Below are 17,522 nucleotides of genomic sequence, written 5' to 3'. Positions count from 1 at the left end.
ATGCTGGTGCTGGTCCAAGGGCCATGCTTTGAGAAACCACTGTTCACTTCAGATGTCCTTTAGGGCTCATGCTAATTTAAGACCAGGATTTAGAATCCACAAATTTCTGTCTGGCTCTGATGCAGACTAACGTTTCTGAAAGACTGAAATTTCCCTCTACTTCTCTCTACATCTACTAGTTGATGAATGGGCAGGATCTGTGAATGTTTTACAACAGGAAGTAAATAGTTGCCATAGTGATTATGTCTTATTGTAGGGATATATTTGTGCAGAACTTGGGATTAGGGTTGAAATGAAATCAATCACTTGATAACTAAAATGAGTGATCACAATGGTTTCTGCCAATCTGACTGCATTGATGAGGGCATATGAGCCAGACAGCATGGTTAGTACTGAGGATGTAGAAATGTCACTCCCTGTTTTTCTCCATCACAAAAGCATGTTTTTTCCTTCTTGGTACTCTATACTTGATAATTATTATTTTTTGTTTGTTTATTTATTGGGTACTTGATTATGAGCTCCACAAAGACTGGGATCAAGTGTGCCTTGTTTATAAATTTGTCTCCAACCTCACTGTGATTGAATAAAGGAATATATGATGACATATGGCCTTGCTTTCATAGTCTGGTAGATACATGGTTACATTGCAACTGATATGCAGCTAAATAGCTGAATATTGAATGAGCTGTAGGATACAGTAGAGGGAGAAAGTAATTTTGCCCCAGGGGAGTCAGAGAAGATGTCACTGACAAGAGGATACTTTATTTTTTTATTTTTTTTGCCAGTCTATGCCTTTTAATTGGTGTGTTTAATCTATTTATATTTAAGGTTACCGATGTGTATGATCCTATTACCATTTCTTAATAGTTTTGGGGTTATTTTCTGTAGGTCTTTTCCTACTCTTGTGTTTCCTGCCTAGAGAAGTTCCTTTAGCATTTGTTATAAAGCTGATTTGGTGGTGCTGAATTCTCTTAACTTTTGCTTTTCTGGAAAGCTTTCGATTTCTCCATCAAATCTGAAGGAGAGTCTTGCTGGGTAGAGTATTCTTGCTTGTAGTTTCTTCCCTTTCATCACTTTAAATATGTCATGCCATTGCCTTCTGGCTTGTAGAGTTTCTGCTGAGAAATCAGCTGATAGCCTGATGGGAGTTCCCTTGTATGTTATTTGTCATTTTTCCTTTGTTGCTTTTAATATTGTATCTGTCTTTAATTTTTGTCAGTTTGATTACTGTGTGTCTCGGTGTGTTCCTCCTTGGGTTTATCCTTCCTGGAACTCTCTGTGCTTCCTGGATTTGGTTGACTATTTCCTTTCTCTTGCTTGGGAAGTTTTCAGCTATTATCTCTTCAAATATTTTCTCAGGTCCTTTCTTTTTCTCTTCTTTTTCTATGATCCCTATAATGTGAATGCGTTTAATGTTGTCCCAGAGCTCTCTTAGGCTATCTTCACTTCTTTTCATTCTTTTTTCTATATTCTGTCCTATGGCAGTGATTTCCACCATTCTGCCCTCCAGGTCATTTATTGTTCTTCTCTTTCAGTTATTCTGCTATTGATTCCGTCTAGTGTATTATTCATCTCTGTTTACTTGTTCTTTCATCCTTCTAGGTCTTTGGTAAACATTTCTTGCATCTTCTCAATCTTTGCTTCCATTTTTTCCCAAGATCCTGAATCATCTTCTCTATCTTTAGTCTGAATTGTTTTCCTGGAAGGTTGCCTGTCTCCACTTCATTTAGTTGTTTTTCTGGGATTTTATCTTGTCCCTTCATCTAGGACATAACTTTCTGCTTTTTCATTGTGATGAACTTTCTGCAACATGGTTTGTTTTAGCTGTGGGGAGACTGTGCTTCTTGTTTCTTCTGTCTGCCCTCTGACGGATGAGGCTGAGGCTTGTGTAAGCTAAGAGGATACTTTAGATAGAGGCTGCAGGATAAGTGGGAGTTTAGAAAGTAGACAGGAGTATTGTGGGCTGACATTTAAGACAGAGAAAATTTTGTATGAGAAAGCATGGCTGTACGATAGAATGTGGCATGCAGGAGTAGTTGGGGCACAAGTGATGGGAGAAGGGTGACCTGAGATGAGATTGGAAAAGTTCTGGGACCAAAGTGTGAAGGTCCTGAGATAACATGCCATGGGTTTGAACCTTGCCCACATTGATAGGAGAATCACTAGAGGCATGAGAGTGGTGTCATAAGATTGTAAGAATATGATCCTGGTAGTCAGTAGGAGGGTGGAAAGATGTCTAATTGATAGGAAAGAAGTGATGAAGTCTCAGACAAAACAAGAACCCTGGGAGTCAGAAGAAGGGGACAGATTTGGAAGGTATTTAGAAAGCAAAATCACTGAGGCTCAGACAGTAAAGAATATGCCTGCCAATGCAGGAGACATAAGAGACATGGGTTCAATCCCTGGGTCAGGAAGATCCTCTGGAGAAGGAAATGGCTACTCACTCCAGTATGAATGAGGAGCCTAGTTGACTACAGTCCATAGAGTCAGACACGATTGAGTGACTAACACTAGAGCAGCAAACCATAAAATAAACAACAAAAAACAGACAAAACCAGAACCCTGGGAATCAAAAGAAAGGGATAGATTTGGAAGGTATTTATAAAGCAAAATCAATAAGACTTGGTAACTGATAGACAATGATGAGTTTCCGTGAGGGCAGAGTAAGGATTTCTTTTATACAACAGTTATTATGTGCCATGCAAATATTTGTTGAATACTGTTCTAACTACTTTATAGACAATAATGCATTTAATCTTAGAAACCTTGTGAGGTAGACACTATTGAATATCATTAGCCCAATTTTACAGGGTTTCTCTGGTGGCTCAGTAGTGAAGAATCCACCTGCAATGCAGGAGACACAGGTTCAATCCCTGGGTTGGGAAGATACCCCGGAGAAGAAAATGGCAACACAGTCCAGTATTCTTGACCAGAAAATCCCATGGACAGAGGAGCCTGGTGGTCTATAGTCCATGGTGCCACAAGAATCGAAAAAACTTAGCGACTAAATTACCACCAGCCCAATTTTACAGTTGAGGAAACCTAGGTACAAAGATATTAGATTAACTTGCTCACCATCACACAGCTATGAAGTGGTAGAGAGAGGATTTGAACCTAGAAACCCTGGCTCCAGGTCCATGCCACTAAACTCTAAATGAACAACCTCACAGTTGCTTTGGCTCCAAGGACTTCAGGGTACTGGGAACAGTGCAAAGCATACAAAAGGAGTAAATTCAATTCCTGAAATCTTTGAATTATTTTGTTCTTCTTTTGTCTTCCAAACACTAACAATACACCCTTCTTTTCCCAATATTAATGATTTCAGTGATTTTCTGAATGAAGCCAATGGAGTTGAAAGGAGAAACCACTGGTTCTGAATACATGCCAAAGGGCAGAACAAGAGCCTGATTTCCAGAGCTTCACAATGAATGGTGGTTTATGTGTTCCAGAGAAGTGTCTCTGCATCTGAGGGAAGACCCAGTCATGCTTGTGATGATGGGACTTCTGATAGTGACCAGAGCCTCTGAAGACCATCTTCTCTGCCTGCCAGAAACCTACTAAGCATATAATAGTGGACTGTTGTTTTCCTGTAATAATAATAATAACTTTCTTTAGGACAAGCTTCTTATATGAATTGCAGTGTTGCTGTTCAGTCACAAAGTTTTGTCCAACTATTCACAACCCCGTGGACTACAGCACCTCAGGATTCTCTGTCCCTCACCATCACCCAGAGTTTGCCCAAGTTCATGTCCAGTGAATCAGTGATGCCATCCAACTATCTCATCCTCTGTCATCCCCTTCTCCTCCTGCCCTCAATATTTCCCAGCATCAGGGTCTTTTCCAATGAGTCAGCTGTTCACATAGGTGGCCAAAGTATTGGAGCTTCAGCTTCAGCACCAGTCCTTCCAAAGAGTATTCAGGGTTGATTTCCTTTAAGATTGACTAGTTTGATCTCTTTGCTTTCCAACGGACTCTCAAGAGTCTTCTCCAGCACCACAGTGAGAAAACATCAATTCTTCAGTGCTCTGTCTTCTTTATTGTCCAGTTCTCACATCTGTACATGACCACTGGAAAGACCAGAGCCTTGACTATATGGACCTTTGTCAGCAAACAGATGTCTTTGCTTTTTAACACACTGTCTAGGTTTGTCGTGGCTTTCTTGCCAAGAAGTAATTGTCTTCTAATTTCATGGATGCAGTCATCATCCACAGTGATTTTAGGGCCCAAGAAAAGGAAATCTGTCACTGCTTCCACCTTTTCCTCTACTATTTGCCATGAAGTGATGGGACCAGATGCCATGATCTTAGTTTTTTTAATATTGACTTTTAAGCTGTCTTTTTCACTCTCCTCCTTCACCCTCATCAAGAAGCTCTTTAGTTCCTCTTCACTTTCTGCCATTTGGGTGGTATCATCTGCATATCTGAAGTTGTTGATATTTCTCCTGGCAATCTTGACATTTCGCATGATGTGCTCTATGTGAAAGTTAAATAAGCATAGTGACAATAAACAGCCTTGTCATACTCCTTTCTCAATCCTGAATCAGTTAGTTGTTCCACACAGGGTTCTAACTGTTGCTTCTTGAGATGCATACATATTTCTCAGGAGACAGGTAAGATGGTTTGGTATTCCCATCACTTTAAGAGTTTTCCACATTTTGTTATGATCCACACTGTCAAAGGCTTTAGCGCAGTCAGTGAAACAGAGGTAGATGTTTTCCTCGAATTCCCTTGCTTTCTCTATGATCCAGTGAATGCTGGCAATTTGATCTCTGGATCCTCTGCCCTTTTCTAAACCCAGCTTGAACATCAGGAGTTTCTCAGTTCATGTAATACTGACACCCAGCTGGAGGATTTTGAGCATAGCCTTACTAGCATGAGAGATGAGTGCAACAGTCTTTAGTATTGCCCTTCTTGGGAACTGGGATGAGGATTGACCTTTCCCAGTCCTGTGGTCACTGCTGGGTTTTCCAAATTTTCTGATATATTGAGTGCAGCACTTTAATAGCATCATCTTTTAGGATTTTAAACAAGTCTGCTGGAATTCCATTGCCTCCACCAGCTTCATTGGCAGCAGTGCTTCCTAAGGTCCACTTGACTTCACACTCCAGGTTGTTCAGCTCTGAATGAGAGACTACACCATTGTGGTTATCTGAATCATTAAGATCTTTTTAGTGCTGTTCTTCCATGTGTTCTTTCCATCTCTTCTTGATCTCTTCTGCTTCTATTAGGTCTTTACCATTTCTATCCTTTGTTGTGCCCATCTTTGGATGAAATGTTCCTTTGATATTTTCAGTTTTCTTGAAGAAATCTCTAGTCTTACCCTTTTTGTTGTTTTCCTCTATTTCTTTGCATTGTTCATTGAAGAAGGCCTTCTTGTCTATCCTTGCTACTCTCTGGAACTCTGCATTTAGTTGCATACACCTTTCACTTTCTCTCTTGCTTCTCACTTCTCTTCTTTCCTCAGACAAAGGAAAGCCACCTCAGACAACCACTCTGCATTCATGCATTTCTTTTTCTTTGGGATGGTTTTGTTCACTGCCTCCTATACAATTATTATGGACCTCTGTCCATATTCTTCAGGCATTCTGTTTACTAGATCAAATCCCTTGAATCTATTCATCACCTCCACTGTATAAGGCATTTGATTTAAGTCATACCTGACTAGCCTAGTGGTTTTCCTCACTTTCTTTAGTTTAAGCCTGGATTTTGCTATGAGGCTCTGATGACCTAAGCCATAGTCAGCTTCAGGTCTTGTTTTTCTGTGTACAGCTTCTCCAGCCTCAGCAGCAAAGAATGTAACCAATCTGATTTCAATACTGACCATTTGGTAGTGTCCATGTGTAAAGTCATCTCTTGTGTTCTTGAAAAAGAGTGTTTGCTGTGGTAAGTATGCTCTTTTGGCAGAATTCTTTTAGCCTTTTTCCTGCTTCATTTTGTACTCCAAGGCCAAACTTGCCTGTTACTCCAGGTATATCTTGACTTCCTACTTTGGCATTTCAATCCCCTATGATGAATAGGACATCATTTTTGGTGTTAATTCTAGGAGGTCTTCTAGGTCTTCATAGAACTGATCAACTTCAGCTTCTTTGGCACTGATGGTTGAGTCATAGACTTGGATTACTGTGATGTTGAATGGTTTACCTTGGAAACGAACTGAGATCATTCTGTCATTTTTAAGGTTGTATCCAAGTACTGCATTTCAGACTCTTTTGTTGATTATGAGGGCTACTCCATTTGTTCTATGAGATCCTTGCCCACAGTAGCAGATATAATGGTCATCTGAATTAAATTCACCTATTTTCATCCATTTTCATTGAGTGACTCCTAAGATATCAATGTTTGAACTTGCCATCTCCTGCTTAACCACTTCCAATTTACCTTGATTCATGGATCTAAGATTCCAGGGTCCTACACAATACTGTTCTTTATAGCATCAGATTTTACTTTTATCACCAGACACATCCACAATGGAGGGTCATTTCTGCTTCAGCCCAGCTGTCTCATTCTTTCTGGAGCTATTAGTCCAGTAGTCCTTCACTCTTCCCCAGTAGCATACTGGACACCTTTAGACCTGAGGGGCTCATCTTTCGGTGTCAGATCTTTTTTGCCTTTTTATACAGTTCATTGGGTTCTCACAGCTAGTATACTGGAGTGGTTTGCCATTCTCTCCACCAGTAGATCACATTTTGTCAGAAATTTCCACTATTACCTGTCCATCTTGGGTAGCCCTACATGGCATGGCCAATAGCTTCATTGAGTTATACAAGCTCCTTTGCCTTGACAAGGCAGTGGTCCATGAGGGAAAAATACAGTGTAGCTCCTCAATAAATCTAGAAGTTAAACCAAACGGAAGTGAAGTCCCCTTTCAAATTCACACACTATTAGGAGGGAAAAGATAACTTCTTAGGGAATAACTTTAAAAATGACTTTTCCAGTCTTTCATCCATATAATTTCATTAAAATCTGGCCTAATTTTTCTAAACAAGGATGAGGGGATGTGGCCATGGCCCAGTGAGTTTGAAGCAGTGGCACCAGAAAGCACAAGAGTTAAGGAAAATAGTTCTGAGATGTACTTGAGTAGTGGCAAGTAGGTGACTTGGAGAAATGTTTGTGCCCTTACTGTGTGCCTTCAGTGTACTGTTCCACTGATGGAATCTGAATCTTAGTGCAGTCTCTGTTCTGTGATGTGGGCAAACTTTTATAGTAAGTCTATGAATAGAAGTTATTTACTAGCACTTCCAAGGACTACTAACAGGATCACTGCTGGTACTGGGTGATTTTAAATGGAAATCCCTGGTTGTCTTATATTAACACAAATATGAATGTTTTGGTTAAAAATTACAGTTTGTTAATGAAAGTAGTACAATATTTGGCAAATGTGATTGATGTACAGGTGAGGAGTTGAGCAGCAGCTACAATGTCCTTTCTGTAGCCTGGAGTCATTATAATCTCTGTTCTGTTATAGAGGGCTGACTTGACTTGTAAAACATAACTTTGCTGATATCATTGCATGACTAAGTGCACACATATTGCCAGGGGATGATAAATATTTCACTCATATTTAAAAAATAACTGCTAATTTTCATGCCTAACATAACTGAGAAATGACATTTTTCCATGTAAAATTTGTTTTGTTTTGTGATGGAGGGCTATTGCCTTAGTGTCGGTTTTTTTCTTATGTGAATGTCAGAGGCAATACCTGAAGTTAAGAAAGGAAAAATAAATATTATTTTTTAAAATTGTAATGAGATATAAAGAATGTAAAATTTATCATTTGAACCATTTTAAATTTACATCTTGGAAATATTAAGTATGCTGACATTGTTGTGCTACAATGATGACCATCCATCTCCAGAACTTTAACTTTCTTACGTATAAACAGCAATAACCATATCATAAGTATTATTCATTATATTCAAAGGGCCCTCAGGATTGACTGCAGTCCCCAGCCTCCTTGTGCTATAGAAGGCCTCGCCATCCTGGAATTCTGTTAGAGTTAGGCAGGTTGTAAATTTGAATGAATGAAGACATGAATAAATTCTTATCAAACTCTCCATCCCGTCTCTTCTGGGAAAATGTAGATGATGTCTATTGTTCAACTCTATTTGGTCCTAGTGAACAGCTTCTTAGTATTTAGAACTCTTTAGTGCTCTGGTATAAACTTAAATTATAGTGCCAGAGTATATAGGACTCAGTCACCTACCAAGGACCTTCAACTTTGGGTCTCATGGTAACAATGCACATTTGTTTACATACTCCCCTTAGTCTGTGGTCCATATGAATAGAAATATGAAGAGACTATATTTCTTCTCTGTCTGCCCTGGAGATTTTGCTATTTTTATTAGACTTGGCCCAGTCTCATTTCTTAGTAACTCAAGGTTTTGAAATTGGTCATCTGCATTCCTGTTAGAAGTAGCTCAGCTTACCCACTTCCAGATGAGTAAGGACATAAGAATTCAATGAGAATAATAATCATTATATCATATTATGAACACTTACCATGTGCCAGACTCTGTGATATGTGTCTTAGATGTGCTATTTCAAATAATCTCCCAAATCACCCTCTAAGACAAGGGTAAGGTTTCCATGTACAGTTTCTGTCTGTGCATACATGCCATCTCACTTAATCCTTAAAGCCACTTTGTAATATACTTAAATTCACTAATGAAGAGACCGAAGTTCAAAGAGGTTAGAAATCCTTGCCAGTTACTTAATTCTAAGTGATAAAGCTGGGATTCAAATTCAGGCCTGTCTGACTCCTAAGTCTATTATTTCTCTCAACCCTCTCTAGATTTCCTCTTTAAGTCATCTGATTTTGATTCCTGCTTGTACACTTGATCTTTTGCAGGCTGGTGTATTTTTTTTTTTTTTGGTCTTGTTGTTGTTTTTATGCATCTTGGCTCTTTCTTGACATCATTAATAATGAAGATGGTGAATCAGATATTCAAAGTCGAGTCTCTTGGAGGGATCAAAGAGATAATTTGCTTCTGGGAGAAAAAATCTTGTCAAGACTTATGGATAGTTTAAAGCCCTGTAATTGCAAAAGGCTTTGCATCAAGACCAGGGACTGGCCAAATGGACTTAAACATATGAATTGACCTTCATTAACACGATTTGAGAAGAGATGGGGGATGCTGACGGTGAGGAAGAATACCTCAAGTTCTCCCTGACGTGTTCTTTCATCTTAAACGAACAGAAGGAGATCAGATACAACATAGCTGTCGTTGCTTTATCACATTAAAAAATCAATATTAACTTTTAGCAACTGGTTTTTGCAACTGTTTATATTTTGGGTTTTAAGAGACTTTACCAAAATAATTCCATAGTCCTGTCCTTTTCTTGCCTACCCCCCTCCCCACCCCATTTTCACTGAAAAATTGTAAAACATAGAAGAGCAAAAGAAGAAATGAAAAATGACCCTTGGTTGGCCTCCTTGCTTGATGTCACAGGAGAAAAGACCTTTAACTTGGCATTCTGCTATAAAATGTTCTGCAGGTTAAACTTCTCCCTCTGGTTTAAGTGTAACATACAGATTTCCAAAAATTCAATCCAAGAATGAACTCATGTTGTATAAAAGAATGAATGTGCTTGTTATTAGACCTCTTATAGTTTGCAACTAGGTCTGATTCTGTTTTTTCTATATCTTAAGGATAACTGATCACTGAAAAATTAGTAAGCTTCTTGTTGAAATTTTATTTGTATTTGCAAAATACACATTTACCTCCTTGATAGAACAGAGAGACCTCTATGGCATGTTTTCAATTATTTACAGGGCTGAAAAAAGTGCATCTTAGAGAGGATGAGATCGCATTCATAAAGCGTCCAACACAGAGTCTTGTATCTAGAAGGTTCTCAGTGCATATCAAATGCTGATAATATCCACATCTCATTCAAATATTGCTTATGCTGCTCGTGAATTTTCTCTTCTGTTGTTGTGACTGAAAAGACTGAAGTAGGAATCACAGCTCATTCCCTTCCTCTGTTCATTGCATGTTCTTTGTGCTGCCTTGCAGGGCTCCTGAGGGCAGAAAGCACACATATTTTTAACAGTAGATTAAGAGGGAGTGCTTTAATAAGGGGACAACTGTTGAACTGTAAGGATTTTTCAAGAAGCAAATTTACAAGAGTAATTTAAAGTGTATTGCTCATGTGGTTCTGTCTACCTGAAGGCCATTTGTGAATTTTTCAGGTGACTCGGACCAGATATTCCATTGTACTGTAATCTGGACAGGTAAAAATAAAAATTATCTTTGTTCATTTCTCTGTTCCCAGAGCATAAAACAGGGCTTGGCATGGTGAGCACACAATAATTTATTCTACCCCCTTTCCATTTTCTTTCTTTATGAATGGACTCAACACCACAGTCATCTTTGATTTCATCTTCTCCTTCACACCTGTCTTAGTCCATCTACAGGCAGTGGAAATTTACATCTGACAGTTCTGGAGGCTGGGAATACCAGTATTAAGGCACTGGCAGATTTGATGTTTAGTGAGAGCCTGAATCCTGGTTCAAGACAATCATCATTTCACTGGTGGTAGAAAGGTCAAGGGAGTTCTCTGAGGTCCTTTTTCAAAGGGTACAGATCCTATTCATGAGTATTCTACCCTCTTGACCTAATCACTTCCCGAATTTCCCACCTCTAAGTACCATCACATTGGGGATTAGGTTTCCACATATGAATTTTGGGGGACATAAATAATCTATATCAACTCTATATCAAGTTTGTTACTATGTCTATCAATTCTGCCAGTTCTATGCTTGGAGAGTCATTCCCTCATCTCTAGTATCACTGGCTGAGAATAAATATACTCATCTGGTTGACATAATGTGGAATTCCTTTCAGGGTTGGGGGTATGGGAATATCCAGGGAAAAAGTGGGAGAGATATAAGACAGCAAGTCCTTTGGAGCCAGATCTTACTCATTGGTATGTCTTGCACAAAGGAAGGGAGCCCATGGCTCTCAGAGATTTTTATGAAATCAAAGGCAAGATTGTGACATACTATCTTGGTCCCCAAAGTAAGTATCATGGAACTCCAGTTCTGTGAGGTACAGTAGGTATTTTTTGAAGAGCAGGAGTCAGAAATAAGTTTGGGATTAGATGATGTTAAGCCAAAGATTTCTTATTGTTTTTAATTTGCTTACATTGAATTGTGAAATAGTAAATGGGAGTGACGGTGCAAAAACTTCCCAGAATTACTTGACAATACAGCCCTCTCTCCCCAGACTTTGTTGAGAAAACTTGGCAGGAAGACAGCATGGACTTTTCAAGGCACCAAAATACAGGAGTACAAGATGGAGGAGGAGTAGGTGGACGTGGAGTACATCTCTCTCTGCAGATACATCAGGAATATACCTCAGACCCAGAATTGCTTGCATAACACCAGTTGAGAGCAGGCAGGAGTACCTGACCAGTGGGAAAGTATATATAGAACCACCCAAAACTCGGTACGATGAAGGAAGTAGAGGGAGAGAACTTTTAATCCTAGGGAGTATCAAATAGAACTCCCACAAAGGCAACCACTTGCATACAAGACCCAGAATTACCCAACTGCCAGTAGCATCCTGTGTAGGACACCTCATCCAAACAACAAACAAAACAAAAATACAAACCCAGTCATCTGCAGAATGATTACCACATGGCTCAGCCCTGACAGTCAGAGGAAGAAAAACAGTTTATCTCTTCCTACCAGAACACAAGCACAAGGCACACCCTACATGAAGCTTACACAATCCACTGAACCAAACTTATGAAGGCAGAAACCAAAATGAAAAAATAATTCAACCTCAAAGCCTGGGAAAAGGAGACCTCAAATATAATAAGTTAAAAGAAAATAATAAAAAGGCAGAGAAATACTGTTCAAATGAAGGAACAACCTAGACACACACAAGTCCAAGTAAATGAAGAGGAAATAGGCAAACTACCAGAAAAAGAATTCAGAATAATGATAGTAAAGTTGATCCAAAACCTTGAAAATAGAATGGAGAAAATGCAAGAATCAATTCACAAAGACCTAGAAGAAATAAAGAATAAACCTACAGAGACAAACAACAAAATTACTGAAATTAAAAATACTGTAGAAAGAATCAGTAACAGAATATCTGAGGCAGAAGAATGGACAAGTGAGGTGGATGATGAAATAGTGGTAATAACTTCTAAAATGCAGAATAAAGTAAAAAGAATGGAAAGAACTAAGGATAATCTCAGAGACCTCTTGGACAATATTAAATGCACCAGCATTCAAATTATAGGGGTCCAAGAAGAAGAAGAGAAAAAGAAAGAACATGAGAAAACGATTGAAGAGATTATAGTTGGAAATTTTTCCAATATGGAAAAGGAAAGAGTCAATCAAGTCCAAGAAGTGCAAAGAGTCTCATACAGGATAAACCCAAGGAGAAATACACCAAAACACATACTATCAAACTAACAAATACTAAACATAAAAAATAATATTAAAAGCAGCAAGGAAAGGGAACAAATACCATACAAGAGAAACCCAATACATTTAACTACTAATCTTTCAGCAGAAACTCTGCAGGCCAGAAGAGAATGGCAGGATATATTTAAAGTACTGAAAGGGGAAAATCTAAAGCCAAGATCACTCTGCCTGGCAAGGATCTCATTCAAAATTGATGGAGAAATCAAAAGCTTTACAGACAAACAAAAGTTAAAAGAATTTAGTACCACTAAACCAGCTTTACAACAAATGTTAAAGGGACTTATGTAGTCAAGAAATGCAAGAGAAGAAAATGATCTACAAAATCAAACCCCAAACAACTAAGAAAACGGCAATAGGAACATATATATCAATAATTACTTTAAATGTAAATGGATTAAATGCACCAACCAAAAGACACAGAATGGCTGAATGGATTTTAAAAAAAAAGAGAGACCCATATTATGCTCTCTACAAGAAACCCACTTCAGACCTAAAGACACATATAGACTGAAACTGAGAGGATGGAAAAATATATTCCATACAAATAGAAAGCAAAAGAAAGCTGGAGTAACAGTCCTCATATCAGACAAAATAGAATTTAAAATAAAGAATATTACAAGAGATAAGGAAGGACACTACATAATGATCAAGGGAGCAATCCAGAAGGAAGACATAACAACAGTAAATATCTATGCACCCAACATAGGAGCACCTCAATACATAAGACAAACTCTTACAGACATAAAAGGAGAAATTAACAGTAACATGATAATAGTAGGAGACTTTAACACCCCACTCACACCAATGAACAGATCATCAAAACAAAATTAATAAGGAAACACAAGTTTTAAGTGATACATTAGATGAGATGGATCTCCTTGATATCTTCAGGACATTCCATCCAAATGCAGAAGAATACACCTTCTTCTCAAGTGCACTTTCAACATTCTCCAGGATAGATCACATCTTGGGTCACAAATCAAATATCAGTAAATTTAAGAAAATTGAAATCATGTCAAGCATCTTCTCTGACCATAATAATCATTTTAGAGTATAAATATTTATGTTTAGAATAAATATATTACTACCCAAAAATATTTTCCTTATGGTTTTTTCTAATGTGAGATTCTATGTTCTCCATTTTAAGAATACAAATTAAGAGACTTAATCTTTAAAATTTTTATTGGAGTATAGTTGATTTACAATGTTGTGTTAGTTTCAAATATACAGCAAAATGAAACACTTATGCATATATATGTCTCCACTCTATTTCAGATTCTTTCCTAATATAGGCCACTACAGAGTATTGAGTAGTTTCCAGCAGGTTCTTGTTAGTTATCTATTTTATGTATAGTAGTGTGCATATGTCAGTTCCAATCTCCCAATTTATCCGTCCACCCCTTACCCTTGGTAACCACAAATTAGTTTTCCACATCTGTAACTCAATTCCCGTTTTGTTAAATAAGCTCATTTGTACCCTTTTTTATGTTAGATTCCACATACAAATGCTATAACATGATATTTTTCTTTCTCTATCTGACTTACTTCACTCAGTGATGATTTCTAAGTCTATCCATGTTACTGCCAATGGCATTAAATCATTCCTTTTTATGCCTAAGTAACATTCCATTGTACATACATACCCCATCTTCTTATCCATTCCTCTGTTGATACACATTTGGTTGCTTCCAGGTTCTGGCTATGGTAAATAGTGCTGCAATGAACATTTGGATACATGTATCCTTTTGAATTATGATTTTCTCTGGATATATGACTAGGAGTGGGATTTCTGAATCATATGTTAGCTCTATTTTTATTTTTTTAAGGAAACTCCATACTGTTCTCCATAGTGGCTCTATCAATTTATATTCCCATCAACAGTGTAGGAGGGCTCCCTTTTCTTCACGCCCTCTCCAGTATTTATTGTTTGTAGCTTTTCTGATGATGCCATTCTGACAAGTATGAGGTGATACCCCATTGTTGATTTGATTTGCATTCCTCTAATAATTAGTGCATGCATGAGTGCTAAGTAACTTTAGTTGTGTCTGATTGCTTGCAACCCCATGGACTGTAGCCCACCAGGCTCCTCTGACAATGGGATTAACGAGGTAATAATATTAGAGTAGGTTGCCATTTCCTTCTCCAGGAGATCTTCCCAACCCAAGGATCAAACACGCATCTCTCACATGTCCTGAATTGGTAGACATGTTCTTTAACACTAGTGCCACCAGGGAAGTCCCAGTAATTAGTGACCTAAAACAAATCTCTTACAATCATACAGTGGAAGTGACAAACAGATTCAAGGGATTATATCTGACATAGAGTGCCTAAAGATCTATGCACAGAGGTTTATAACATTGCATAGGAGGTGGTGATCAAAACCATTCCAAACAAAAAGAAAAGCAAAAAGGCAAAATGGTTGTCTGAGAAGGCCTTACAAATAGCTGAGAAAAGAAGAGAAGTGAAAGGCAAAGGAACAAAGGAAAGATATACCAATCTGAATGCAGAGTTCTAAAGAAGAGCAAGGAGAGATAAGAAAGCCTTCCTAAGTGAACAATGCAAAGAAATACATGAAAACAATAGAATAGGAAAGACTAGAGATCTCTTTAAGAAAATCAGAGATACCAAGGGAATATTTCATGGAAAACGTAGGCACAATAAAAGACAGAAACTGTAAGAATGGGTTAGCATAAGAACGGCCATCTTAGAGGCCGGAAAAACCATTTTTACTGAGTATGTGACTTGAGGGAAGAAGAACTAGATAAAACCTGGGAGACAAGTTAATCTTAAGTACCAGGAAGGCAAGTTAATCTTAAACACCAAGGATGTGGGAGGCTTCGACACTGAAAATTAGGTAAACAGGTCTGATAAACTTATCTGTTAAGACCCCAGGAGAGAGATAGGCACAGCTGTGTGTGTGTGTAATGAAAAAATTCCTGTGAGTCAGGTAATTAAGAAATATCATGATTTGAAAATGCTATATAACCCCTTGGCTCTGAGTGCTCGGGGTCCTTGTTGAAACCCGCTGCGTCGGGCGGACACTTGGACCCCAGCTAGCTGGAAATAAACCTCGCTGTGTGTCTTGCATTATCGTGAGTGTCCTCTGTTCCTTTGAGGGAAGGGCGACTCCGGACTCTAACAAAACAATATGGACCTAACAGAAGCAGAAGATATTAAGAAGAGGTGGTAAAAATACACAGAAGTACTATACAAGAAAAAGATCTTGGGGGCCTGAACAGCGCAGGGATCGGCTCCGGAGGGCGGAACCATTGCCCAGTGGCACCCCAACTGGGCGCGGTGCAGCACAGTCGGTTTGAGCACACTCCACAGCCAGGAGGTTTCCTCAGCCCCATTGTCTTCTGCCGCTGGCGCTGGGCTGTGCAGCTGGAGCCTGGACGCGTCTCCGCGCTCCTCGCTGCTCCACCCCGAAGGCCACAGCGCCCCTTGTCAATGGCACACACACCATGATGAAGAAAGACAAGACGTCCTTCCTTCAACCAGAGCCTGGCTGAGTGGAAGCTCTTCATCTGCAACCAGCCCACCAAAAGCTGGGGTTTGATCGTGCTCTTCCACCTAGTCTGTTATGGGTTCCTGGCTGCTCTCTTCATTCACAATGTGGACCATGCTTCAGACTCTGAACAATGAGGTTCCAAAATATCATGACCAGATTCCTAGTCCAGGGCTTACAGTTTTTCCAAAACCAGTGTTGGCGTTGGATTTTTCATTCAGCCTGTCTGATTCAGAATCCTATCAAGGGTACATTGATGACCTTAAGAAATGTCTGAATTCATATGGCTTAGAAGAATAGAATAATCTCACAGATTGGAACCTTTCTTGAGCAGAAATGTCAGTTTCCTCTTGCCTTATTTGAAGCATACAGTGGTGTGGATGATCCCACGTTTGGCTACCAAGCAGGAAACCCTTGTGTTCTTATGAAAATTAACAAAACAATTGGATTACAGCCTCAAGGAGAACCAAGGATAGACAATATTGCAAAGAGTGAAAGCACAGTTCTATCAACATATCCTCCCAATGGAAAGATAGATTTAAAATATTTTCCATATTATGGAAAAAAAAAAAAAACTGCATGGGAGCTACCTGCAGCCACTAGTTGCCATCCAGCTCAGCTTTGATAGTGATGCTGATGTAAAAGAAGCAGTGGTTGAGTGCAAGATTGATGGATCACCCAATCTAAAAACCCAGAATGACCATGACAAGATTTAGGGCAAGTTACATTCAAGATCACCATGCATGCATAGTAAGAGTTAGGATGTCTCCAGAGAGTAAACGTTGTGTTGTCTGTCTTCATTTTGTATCAGCCGAACCTGACATTCCAGAATTATGAGACTACCGTGGAGAAAAGTGGAGTGGGACATGACACTGGGGTAACATAATGTGCTTCCAGATGATAGTGGTCCAAGTCCTTCCAAGTAACTGTGTTGCCTCTGTTGCCTTTTGAACCATGTACAGTCACCAGATAGCAACTGTGAACACCTGATTCTGAACATGTAGGTTAGAAATCTTGTCCAATTTTTATGTGGTTTAGTTGCCAAGTGTCTAAAGCTTCATGTGCTGCGCTATGTAAATATTTCATAGATTTAACACTGGTTAACTGTTGGTGATGGACAGGGAGGCCTGGCGTGCTGTGATTCATGGGGTCACGGAGAGTCAGACACGACTGAGCGACTGAACTGAACTGAACTGTCATATTATGATGCTAGCAAAGTTTTAGGGGACAAAATGGTATCTGACCAAAATCAAATGACCTTATACATGCAATAAATCAGCGTGTGTAAAAGTTCATATGTGAGGAGGAAAAAGGAAAATAAAAGTAGATTTGAAAGGTAAAAAAAAAAAAAAAATCCTAATGACCCAGATAATCACGACTACTCACCTAGAGTCAGACCTCCTGAAGAATGAAGTAAAGTGGGCCTTAGGAAGCATCACTACGAACAAAGTTAGTAAAGGTGATGGAATTCCAGCTGAGCTATTTCAAATCCTAAAATATGATGCTGTTAAAGTGCTGAACTCAATATGTCAGCAAATTTGGAAAACTTAGCAGTTGCCACAGAACTGTAAAAGGT

The 17,522-nt window shown here is 38.9% G+C and overlaps 1 pseudogene; it reads left to right on the top strand.

The window, feature by feature from the left end:
* Positions 1 to 1,810: 1,810 nt before the first annotated feature.
* LOC129552294 (sodium/potassium-transporting ATPase subunit beta-3-like) lies at positions 1,811 to 16,697 on the top strand (annotated as a pseudogene).
* Positions 16,698 to 17,522: the final 825 nt, after the last annotated feature.

This window comes from Moschus berezovskii, chromosome 1 (genome assembly GCF_049115385.1).
Source record: "Moschus berezovskii isolate FMDL1 chromosome 1, NW_MosBer_1.0, whole genome shotgun sequence".
Classification (NCBI taxonomy): domain Eukaryota; kingdom Metazoa; phylum Chordata; class Mammalia; order Artiodactyla; family Moschidae; genus Moschus; species Moschus berezovskii.
This window is presented reverse-complemented; position numbering and strand designations above follow the sequence as displayed.